Source organism: Cynocephalus volans, chromosome X (assembly GCF_027409185.1).
Source record: "Cynocephalus volans isolate mCynVol1 chromosome X, mCynVol1.pri, whole genome shotgun sequence".
NCBI lineage: Eukaryota > Metazoa > Chordata > Mammalia > Dermoptera > Cynocephalidae > Cynocephalus > Cynocephalus volans.
Window position 1 is genome coordinate 48,636,060 of NC_084478.1, and position 12,610 is coordinate 48,648,669.

At 33.3% G+C, this 12,610-nt stretch overlaps 1 protein-coding gene across 1 annotated transcript in view; it reads left to right on the top strand.

Annotated features, from left to right (window-relative positions):
* LOC134367978 (cilia- and flagella-associated protein 47-like) overlaps positions 1–12,610 on the top strand; it is a 1,412,159-nt gene that overhangs the window by 813,028 nt on the left and 586,521 nt on the right.

Here is a 12,610-nt window from a genome sequence, read left to right on the forward strand (position 1 = left end):
TCTCAATAATTTCAAATTAGGGATTTTCTTAAGTAGAATTCAATAACAAAGCCTTCCGTACCTAATATTTAATACTGAATTTATTTTTCAAAGAGCCTTAGCTTACATTTGTAAAAAATTGTTTCTATAATCTTATCTAAATTCTTTAGATCTGAACATTATTTCTAGTAAAGAGCTAAATAAATTAAGCATGTTTCCAGTTAAATGTTTTAATTTGATTTTTATATAATAATTAAAATTTGTGTTTAAAATTAGCTAGTGTTAATATTAAGTACTTTTAAAAATAACAACAAATTAAACAAATATTTGGAAATATAAACGTGTGAACAGTATTAGAAAACTAGCAATTATACTTAACTGTAATAAATCACTGTTTAATGTAATTCAGACTTCTATTACCTGCACATTTAAGCAGAACACTTCCTACACTTCTGAAACTTTCAGTAAAAATTTAGTTGTGTTTGTTGAGGAAAAGGGGAGCACTAGTGGAAGAACCCTCTGGGTTCAAGTATGAGGTCAGCAAAAGTCTTTAGAAGCCTGTTTCAGTGTATATGAGTTAACATAGGTTACAATATAAAAATTATTTTAAAACCTTGTCTTTGAAAAAATATATAAATGTATGACCATGCAATAACTTGGTAAATGAATAAAAAGTTTATCTTAAAGGGAAGATATGTTTGTTAATTAAAGCAGGGTGAGAAACCAGATGAAACTGCTTAAATGAAAGAGTATTTATAATTTTTCTTATGATATATTTCTATAAAAATAAAATAAATTATACTTTTGGCACTCCTAGTTTTAAAAACAATTAAAATAAATCAGTTTTTTAAATTTTTTATTTAATTATTTATTATTATTATTATTATTTGACTGGTAAGGGGATCGTAACCCCTGGCTCGGTGTTGTCTACACAATGCTCAGCCAGTGAGAGCACCAGCCATCCCTATATAGGATTCGAACCTGTGGCCTCGGTGATACCAGCACCGCACTCACCCGAGTGAGTCACGGGGCTGGCCCAAAATAAATCAGTTTTTTAAAAAACAAAATCTGGTATGCTATCTAACCCTAAGTGAATCATTACACAACATATACGCATATTGAAACAACACAGTATACCCCACAAATATGTGCAATTAAAAATAACTTACAATGTAAAAAATCTGTATGTGAAGTACCTTTCAAAACATAACAATTCATCTATTTCTATAAATCTAACCCAAAATAATGCTTTAGATCTTCAATTTCTTTCTTCTGAAGATAGTGTTCTGTTATTGGATTGGTGAAAGACAGAGAATTAAAACAACAAATGAAAAAGAAATCATAGCAGAAAGAATTCAAGAGTAGAAATCTGCTAAATAACATGCAAGTCCTCTACACAGTACCATCACCTTAATTAAATCAATCTGATTCCCTAGGCCTTAGTCTCCTCAGCAGTAACTGGAAGAGGTGAGATGCTCCTGAGATTCATGTTGTATTTAACATATTGTGACTTCATGATACCAACAGCTTGCACACTTGACCTCAACTATAACCCATTGATATACTGTAATGTTAGAGAGGGCTCTTTTGATTGCCTTTCTAACAGCTATTTCTCCTTCTTTACCAATAAGCCCAGTTTTTGTGACTGTATCACTCCTCTACCAGAGACTGGTTTGTCCAAAGGCATGGGATAAGATAATGGAAAATGAGATGTCAGGAGGACTCTGCTCTGGGGCTTTTAAGAATGTTTTACCTCCTGGAAAAGAAACACAAGAAGCGATGCCATTTGTCTTCAACTAGGAAGAGGTGAATGAAGGTGTTACATGAGAACTTCAGCAGCTTTTTGGGGGTTTACTAGTGCACATACCTAAAAAGAAGCTAGCAGACTGGGAATTGCTGAGCAAAAACACCCCTGTAACTTTGTTGAGGAACTAAATAAATATAAATATAATCTTCTACCACCAGATTTCATGTTATATAACATACTGAATTTCCTTATTTTTAAATGTTTTTTATTAAAATTGTGTGATATATATATTTAAGATGTACAGCATCATGTTTACATACATATACATAGTGAACTGATTACTACATCAAGCCAATCAACATATCCATCTCTTCACATAGTTGCCATTTTGGGGGGGTATGAGAATACTTACAATCTACTATTAGAAAATTTCAAGTTTAGAAACTGTAGTCCCCATGCTATTTCTTGTATTGGTTCTGTAGAACTTGTTCATCCCATGTAACTGAAACTTTGTACCTTTTGACCAATATCACCTCATTTTTCCCACCCTCCACTTCTGATAAGCACCAATCTACTCTCTGTTTCTATAAATTCAATATTTTTATTTATTTTTTAATTTTTAAAATTTTAATCAATAATTGTACATACTTATGTGTTGCTTTGCCTCCCACGGATTTGTCATCCTTGTTCCCATGGGTGACGGAGCTGCCAAAGATTACTCAAAGCCCATCTCTTCTGAGCAGTGAGAAGCCCCAGAAAGGGGTTAATCTCTCAGCACCCTCAAGATAGAGGCATTCCTTCCATTTGGGAAATTAATCACCAATTGGGGTTCTCTTCCTGCATTTATTCTCCAGACCAGGAAGTTATAGGAAGGGAACACAGGTTGGCTTTTTGCTAAGTACAGTTTAACAAGTTTAACAATAGATGCTGGTAACATGCAATTAAGTCAATCCACTAACAAAAGCATGATTTTAGCAAACATTCTCTTCTTACAGCAATTTCCCAGTATCTTTACATATCAATCAGTAACCTGTCTGTCTTTAAGCCAGCAAGCTTGATGTGTTGCAATTCTTTATCTTACAACAGAGACTATATAGCCTGGAGAATATTTTCCATTATTTGCAAGGTCAATATTTGAAACTGCAAGGATTTGGAAAACCAGGCCCTGTGAAGTATATTTGCTTTATGCATACTTTACATTTATGGGGTACAACATGTCATTTTGATACATGTACCCACATTGAAGAAAGATTAAATCAAGCTAATTAACATATTCATAACCTCATTTTTTTGTGGTGAGAACATTTAAAAATCTACTCTTAGCAATTTTGAAATGTATAATACATTATTATTAACTATGGTCCCATGCTATGCAATAGATCACTAAAATTTATTTCTCCTGTCTAATTGAAACTTTGTATGCCTTGATTAATAGCTCCCCTTTGCCCATCTTCCCAACCCAGCCTCTAGTAACCATGATTCTAATCTCTGCTAGTATGTGTTCATCTTTTCTAGATACCACATATAAGTGAGATCATGTAGTATATGTCTTTCTGTGTTTGCCTTATTTCACTTAGCATAATGTCCTCCAGGTTCAGCCATGTTGTCACAAATGACAATATTTTCTTCATTATGTCACATTTTCTTTATCCATTCATCTGTTGATGGACACTTATGTTGCTTCCATTTCTTGGATATTGTGAATAATGCTGAAATAAGTATGTGAATTCAGATATCTTTTTGACATACTGATTCTAATTCCTTTGGATATATACCCAGAAGTGGGATTGCTGGGTCATATGATAATTCTGTTTTTAGTTTTTTGAGGATCCTGCATGCAGTTCTTCAAAACGGCTGTACTAATTTACATTCCCTGCAGTGTACCAGGGTTCACTTTTCTCCACATTCTCACCAACATGTATTATCTTTTGTCTCTTTGATAGCAGCCCTTTTGACAGGTGTTAGGTAATGTCTTATTGTGATTTAAATTTGCATTTCCCCAATGATTAGTGATGTTGAGCATTTTTAACATATCTATTGGCCATTTGTATTTCTTCTTTTGAAAAGTGTCTGTTCAGTTCATTTGACTATTTTTTAATTGGGTTATTTGATATTTTGCTATTGAATTTTTTGAGTTCTTTATATATTTTGGATATTAGCTCCTTATCAGATGCATGCTTTGCAAATATTTTCTCCCAATCCTTGAATCATTGCTTCACTCTCTTAACTATTTTCTTGCTGGTGCAGAGCCTTTTAGTTTGATATAATCTCTTTTATCTATTTTTCCTATTGCTGCCTGTGCTTTTGGGTTGCTATCCAAGAAACCATTTCTCACATCAATGTTGTAGAGATTTTTTCCTATGGTTTTTTTCTAGTGGTCTTACAGATTCAGATCATACATTCAATTTTTTAATCCAGTTTTAGTTTTGTTTTGTTTTTTTAATACAGTGTGAGATAAGGGTACAATTTTACTCTTCTGCATGTGAATATCCAGTTTTCCCAAGATATTTATTAAACAGTTTAACCTTTCCCTATCATGTGTTTTAGGCACATCTGTTGAAAATTAATTGACCATAAATGTCAATTATTTCAGGGCATTCTATTCTATTCCATGTGTCAATGTGTCTGTTCTTATGCCAGTACTATGCTGTTTTTATTTCAATAGCTTTATAATATATTTTTAAATCGGGGAGTGTGGTGTATCCAGCTTTGTTCATTTTGCTCAAGATTGCTTAGGCTATTTGGAGTCTTTTATGGTTCCATACAAATTTTAGGATATTTTTTATTATTTTACAAAAATGACATGGATATTTTGATTGGGATTTCATTGAATCTTTAGATTGTTTTGGGTATTATGAACATTGTAACAATATTACTTCTTCCAATCCATGAACATGAGATATCTTTACATTTATTTGTGTCATCTTCAATTTCTTTCATCAATGTTTTATAGTTTTTGGTATACAGATCTTTTACCTCCATGGTTAAATTCATTCCTAAGTATTTTTTGATGCTATTGTAAATGAGATTGTTCTCTTGATTTCTTTTCAGATAGTTCATTTTAACTGTATAGAAATGCTACTGATTTTTGTGTTGTTGATTTTGTATTCTGAAACTATATGGAATTTGTTTATCAGTTCTAACAGTTTTTTTTTTGCCAGAGGGAATGCAAAGATAAATTTTAAAGAGCTGGAAAAAAAAAAAAAAACTGCCAACCAAGAATAGTATAGCCAGAAATTCTGTCTTTCAGAAATGGAGGGAAGATAAACATTTTCTCAAACAAACAAAAGCTGAGGGAATTTACATTATTTGGTGTCCATCAAACTTCCTGGATCTGGATTTCTCTTTCTTTATACAGACTTGGAAAGTTTCCTGCCATTATTCTTTGAATATGTCTTTCTGTCCCTTTCTCTCTCTTCTCCTTCTTACATTTGAATAATGCAAAAATTATTCCATTTGATGCTATCCCATAAGTTCCTTAAGCTCTCTTCACTCTTTTCTTTTTTTTCCTATGATTGGATGATTCCCAGTGACTTTTCTTCAAGTTTGCTAATCCTTTCTCTCACTTGATCTAGTCTGCTGATGAACATTTCTATTGAATTTTGTAGTTCAGTTATCGTATTCTTCTGCTGTATGATTTCTGTTTGGTGTTTTTCTAATATTCTATATATCTTTGTTGGAATTCACAGTTTTTTCTTACATTGCTCTACTTACCATGGTGTGCATATTTATGACCATTCTTTTAAATTTCTTGTCAGGATATTCACATATCTCTATTTCATTATAGTCATCTTTTGGACAATTGTCTTCTTCTTTTATTTGGAACATATTTGCCTGTTTGTTCATTTTCCTTTACTCTCTGTGTTGATTTCTGCACATTAGATAAGACAATCACTTCTCCCAGTTTTGTTAGATTGGCCTTGTGTAGGCGATGTTCCTCCCTAATCAGCCTCATCTGAGATTTTAGATGCCTCTCAACTTTTTAGCCTTTTCCAATTTGTTGTTTTTGTCCTTCATATCCCTGAGAATATTAAGGTGTGCCAAGTTATGCTATTGTCTTGAGACAGGGGAGACAGAAGCCAGTCTCTCAGGATGTGTTTCAGTTCATTCTTTCCTTATAGAGAAGTTGAAAACCAGGGTTTAGCTCTCACCTGTTTTACTCTACACCAAGGATAAGATCCATGATAGATGCCTGAACTCTCATTCAGACTGCTTGCTCTCAACCTGGGGGAACATCCACCAAATATACACAAGTTTAGAAGTCATCTTTTGCTCACTGTTATTTAGGATACTCAGGAATTTAGAGTCCTGTCAACTCCCAGAGTTAGGTAATTTTGGAGCCAGTCTCTTAAGTGAGTGCTATAAAAGTATGGGTACTCAATGAATGCAGAAACTGCTTCTAGGCACAGTCTACAGACAAGAATTTCTCACCAGAGCAAGCCAGAAAGAAAGGCATGGGAAGTGGCCATTCTCTTGTTTAGGCACACCAAGGTCACAGAACCTCCTTCCATGGAGAATTTGTAGGCCTGTAATTATCACTGGAGTAAGCCAGAAAAGAAGGTGCAGGGGGTGTCCACTTTTTTACTCTGCAGAAGTCTCACAAAGTCCTTCCAGGAAGTATCTGCAGGCTGGGATAAATTGCTGGAGCAAGCTGGGAAAGGAGGTGTGAGGAGTCACACCCTCCCTTTCAGGCTTAAGGAGGTCCCACACTTTCCTTTCAGGGGGAGACTTTTGGTCTGGATTTATTGCTAGAGCAAGCCAGGGAAGAAGGTACAGGGAGTGCCTACTCCCCTGTTCAGACACGCAGAGGTCTCCCAGCCTCCTTCCAGGACAGATTGCAGGGATTTACTCCTGAAGCAAGCTGGGAAAGAAATAATAGGGAATGCAGTATTTTCTGTTCAGGCAAGGAGTACTCTTCTAACAATCTTCCACATAGAGATCATGGGGCTGGATTTATCACAGGAGCAAGCCAGAGAAGATGGTACCAGGAGAGCCATTTCTCCCCACAATCCTCCCAATACCCCTGTCCCCACCCCACCCACCCTCCGTCCCTTTTAGACTCAAAGAGTATTTTTTGTCTGTCTGTTTGTTTGGTTTGGTTTTGTGCAGTTGGCCACTATGTCAAAGAGTTTTAATTTTTAATTGCTGCATATGTTTTCAAATAAAGGCTTTTCGAAGCCAGAACCACAGGGAGCTTCTGGAAAAGTGTGCAGTCAAACTCTTTCCAGGGAGAAGTGCAAAGCTAGGCAAATTTGTGGAGCTACAGCTGCTCGGAGTGTTCTTGTGGTTCAAAATCTCCCCTTTGTTCTCTGTGCTTCAGGGAAATCCTCCAAATACTGAGTCCCTTCCACTCCTCAAGCAAAGTGATTTAAGAGTCAAGCGTTTTAGCATGAACCATGAAAGCTGGAGAACTATACGCATAGTACAAACCCTTAATGCTCAGGAATAAGTTTGGTGTTGTGTATTTGATTCCAATTGTAAGATGCTGTGCTCAGGGTGGGGTTTGTGCCTGAGGGCATCTCTTTTGTTCCTATCAGTTTTGATGGGGACATTTTCTCTGTTGTCCAGTGTGTAGGAGTCTTTCAGTTAGATTCTGGCTTTCTCTTGGAAAGAAATGATCTACGTGTAGGTGTTTACTCAGTGTGTCCACAAGAGGAGGAATAGTCAGGAGCCTCCTGTTTTTCCATGTTGCTGATGTCCTGATTTTGACATATTTAGATTCCATATATAAATGAGATCATGCAATATTTTTCTTTTTTGTGTCTGGCTTATTTCACATTGCATAGAAAAATACAGATAAAAACATTTTAAAATGTAAAAAAGACATTATGCTTTCAAATTGAATACCAAAAAATTTTTTCACGAGTGATTATATCATAATTTAATCTTTGAAATTAAAATAGACATCTATGTCTGAATATTAATCATACATTTTTGTTCTAGTATCCTTATGTTTTTTATTAGAGTATGGATTTTTGCAGAATAAAAAGGTAAGAAAAAGTGTAATTATTTCAACTCTTATGGAACCCTCTTCTCACAATGATGGCAACATATGGGATTCATTATTCAATTCTCTTTAGTTTTGTGTAAGTTTGAAAATTTGTAAAACAAAAAAATGAAAAAGAGATAACTTTTATTTATATATTCTGTTACTTATGGCTGAAATATCCTGAGTGACAAAAACAGAATTTAACAAACAAATCTTTAAGGGCATCTATTCACATTTAACTCCCCTTCAGTGTTTAGCATATGCTATGTAGTAAAATGTCCATAAGTGTTTATTAAATTTATTTTTCTATCCTTCTTTATGCATCCATAAGTTATTCGGTGATTTAAAAAAAATTTTTATGATTATTTTCCTTAAAAAAGGTGAGCCCTCCATGAACAAATGAAATTTGAAATTAAAAATATATTACCATTGACATTAGCACCTGAAAAATGAAATAGGTATAAATCTAAAAATATATGTACAAGAATGATATGAGATAAAGTACAAAACTCTCATGAAACAAATCAAACAAAAACTAAATAAATGGAAAGATATTCCATGTTTATAGATAGCAAGACTCAATATTATCAAGATGTCAGTCCTTCCCAACTTAATCTATGGACTCAATGCAATCACAATCAAAATTCTAGCCAATTATTTTTTACATGTCAACAAATTGATTCTAACATTTTTTTGGAGAGGCAAAAGGCCTACACTACCCATAACAATACTGAAGTAGAAGAATGAAGTTGAAGGACTGACACTACCCAACTTCAAGACTTACTATAAAACTATGGTAACCAAGACAATGTGGTATTGTTGAAAGAATATACAAATAGATTGACTGAACAGAATAGACAACACAGAAAAACAGCCACACTAATAATGGAGCAAATTTAGTCTTTTAAAGACAAATGGTGTTTAAATAACTGGACATCCATATGCAAAAAATGAATGTAGATACAGAGTTTTCTTTACAAAATTTACAACTAAATGGGTAAATGTAAAAAACTATAACTCTTAGAAGAAAATATAGGCAAAAATTTAGAGGACCTTTGGTTTGGTGATTAACATTTAGGTAGAATACCAAAGGCGCAATCCATAGAAGAAATAATCAATAAACTACACTTCATTAAAATTAAAACTGCTCTGTAAAATACAGTGTGAAGAGAATGAGAAGACAAACCACAGATTGGAAGAAAATATTTGCAAAAGACATATATGATAAAGGACTTATTAAAAATATACTAAGAACTTTCAAAGCTCAGCAATAAAAAAGCAAACAACTTGACTAGAAACTAGGCAAAAGATCTGAACATACATCTCACCAAAAAAATATATACAGATGTCAAATAAGCATATGAAAGGATGCTCCACAGCATGCAAGGGTGCTTCAAAAAGTTCATGGAAAAACAGAATTGAAAGATACTACTAATTTTTCCATGAACTTTTGAAGTAACCTCAGATTTCATTAGAAAGAAATGCAAATTAAAGTAACAGTGAGATTAAACTACACACCGATTACAATAGTTAAAATCCAAAATACCAGGTGCTGGCAAGAATGCAGAGCAATAAGAACTCTCATCCATTGCTGGTGAGAATGCAAAATGATACATTTACTCTGGAAGAAAGTTAAGCAGTTTCTTACAAAACTAAACATACTGTTAATATATAATCCAGAAATCATGCTCTTTGAAATTTACACAAGTTAATTGCATACTTATGTTGACACAAATACCTGCACACAAATGTTTATAGCAGCTTTACCATAATTAACAAAACCTTGAAAAACACCAAGTTATCCTTCAGTAGGTGAATGTGTAAATAACTATGATACATCCAGACAATGAAATATTATTTATTGCTAAAAAGAAATATGCTATCAAGCTATAAAAAGAAATGGAGGAAACTTAAGTGTATATTACTAAGTGCAAGAAACTAGTCTGAAAAGCCTACATACTGTATAGTTTCAACTATATGACATTCTGGAAAAGGGAGCTATGGAGACAATGATCAGTGGTTGCCAGGGATTAGGGGAAAAGAGGAAGGGATAGAGCACAGAGGACTTTTAGGACAGTGAAATTACTCTGTATGATACTGTAACAGAGAATATGTGTCATATGTGTCAATAACCCATAGAATGTATAACACCAAGAGTGATCCCTAATGTAAACTATGGACTCTGAGTGATAATGATGTCAATGTAGGTTTATCAATTACAACAAATGTACCAGTGTGGTGTGGGGTGTGCATAGCGGCGAAGAGTATGTGTGGGGTGGGGGGGTAAGATGGTTTATGAGAACTCTGTACTTTTTGCTCAATTTTGCTATGAACCAAAGTCTGCTCTAAAAAATAAAGTCTATTAAAAAAGTATGATGTGAAATGACAATATAGAGTAACTTATATTCTTGCTGGCAGTATTCTACGACAGGACAGATTATTGGTATAGCAACTTATCTAGATGGTCTTCCGCCGCCAAAGAAGACATAAGAAAAAGGGAATGAAACATTAATAAACAAAAACACTTCTAGTTTACAGAGTATACTAATGTGAGACAGTGCCAAGCATCAGTAATAATTACCAGTGGAGACATTAATTTAATTTTGACATCTGAAAAACTCTCGTCATCAAGTTATATGGTTGGTAAATTGGGCTGATAAATAGTTTGGGCATTGGGACTGACTGGCAGAAGCTTAATAGTTGTGTACTAAGTTAACTGCCTATTTCTCCATTCATCAAATCTTAGACATCTGTACATTTCTACCTAGAATACAGATGCTCCTCCACTTATGATGGGGTTATGTCCAGATAAAACAATAGTAAATTGAAAATATCTTTATCCGAAAATGCATTTAATGTGCCTAACCTACCAAACATAATAGTTCATTCTAGCCTACCTTAAAAATGCTCAGAACACTTAGCTGGGAAAAATTGTCTAACCCAAAGCCTATGTTAAAATAAAATTTTGAATATCTCATGCAATTTATTGAGTACTGGAAGTAAAAAATAGAATGGTTGTATGGATACTGAAAGTATGATTTCTACTGAATGCATATGGCTTAAGTCGAACCAATTTTTTAATTTAAATTTTTGGCTACACAATAAAATAAATACATTTGAATTAACATCTCTGTGGAAAATTTTTTTTAAAAGGAATGAATCACAATATATGATGGCTTGCAATGAGCTCTATATTCCTTAAAATAACAAATTATTATATGACTGCATTCTACCAAAGTAAAAAACAGAGGATTCAAACCACAGTAAGTATACGAAATATTTTAGATGATTGTTATTGTGAACTGGATGTAAAAGCCCAAATAGAATTATAACTTGGAGGCTCAAATAAAATGAAATATACTATTACTATAGAGATCTCCATATTTAACTTATTTAAAAATACAATTGAGATAACTAATTGTTTATTTTTTTTTGTCTTTTTCGTGACCGGCACTCAGCCAGTGAGTGCACCGGCCAGTGCACTCACGTCGCTGCGCTCCCAGCGCCGCACTCTCCCGAGTGCGCCACAGGCTCGGCCCACTGATTGTTTATTTTTGCTATGAATTATCAAATAATATAAAAAGTCTATATATATACAACTCTGCTCCTTAAATTTATTCATAGAGTTAAGGTAATGTTAATAAAGTACTCAACCTTCATTCATGTATTTTATGACATTGGGACCTCTCAACAGAATGGCTTCTTTATTATTTAGAGTTAGTTAGGTAAGTCTCTCTCTATATATACATAAAAATGTAGTTGATTTCTATGGAGTCATATTTCAATGTCTGCACTGTAGCAATATTCTGTAAAGTCTGTTTTGATTCAGACTTGTATAATTTATGAGCAAAGAATTATTGCAAAGAAATAAAGTAACAGAGGATACTCATAAAATGCTTATAGATTGCATGATATAAGTATATACACTTGCACAGCTATGTCAAATTAAATTTCTCAAAGAATGTTCACAAAAATCAGGCAATTGTTTAGGTACTGTTTAGGATGTTTCAAGCTTGTGCACATATCTACAAAATGAAACACAATATTCAATCCTCTTAGTAATGGAAGAAAACTGCTGCTTCATTAGCTTTCTTTGTAGTTCAACAAAAATTCATTTAATGGTAAACACAGGCAATTTTAGTACATTAAATGTAAAATGAAATAGCAAAAAAGCACTGCTAACAATCCAAATTTAGATATTTGACCAAAATTAATAAATTGAAACCAATCATTTTAGAGAAAAAATATTTCAAATTTTAATAATTAAGTCATTTCCAATAACAATTTTGTATAAAAATGGCTGTTACCAAAAATCTGAACCGTGCTGCAAAATTCAGACCATTGAAAAGGTCTTTGTCAAAATTTACTACCTATGTCTCATAGGGAATAACAAATGTTCCAATAAAGAGGGAGGGGAGATAATACAAGAATTAGTTTTCTTCTCTAAACAGCTATCCTTCAGATACAAAGAATAATTACAGAGAATTTTTCATTTTATTAGAAAATTATATATGTTTATATATGTATATACATATATATAAATAACAACAGATTGTGAATAGAACAAATACTGTGTGATTTTCTGTAACTAAATAATTAATAATTATTCATTATTATCAGAAGCTTAATACCACAAAAAATCTGTAAGATTTTACAACCCTAAATTATCTCCTTTATTTATGTAAAACACTTTGAATAATACACCATTCTGTGGCAGTGAATAGGAAATCCAATACTTCAAAATTATTCCTTCTCCTGAGAACCATGAAGTACAAATGTGTCATCAGCAATCATCAACATGAGCAGGGAGTCTTGCAAAGTAGGAAGTTATTTGTAATTCTAAAGTTTCGATGTTTTCCTTTTTGTTGAACAAGTGTCCCCACATGTACAACAAT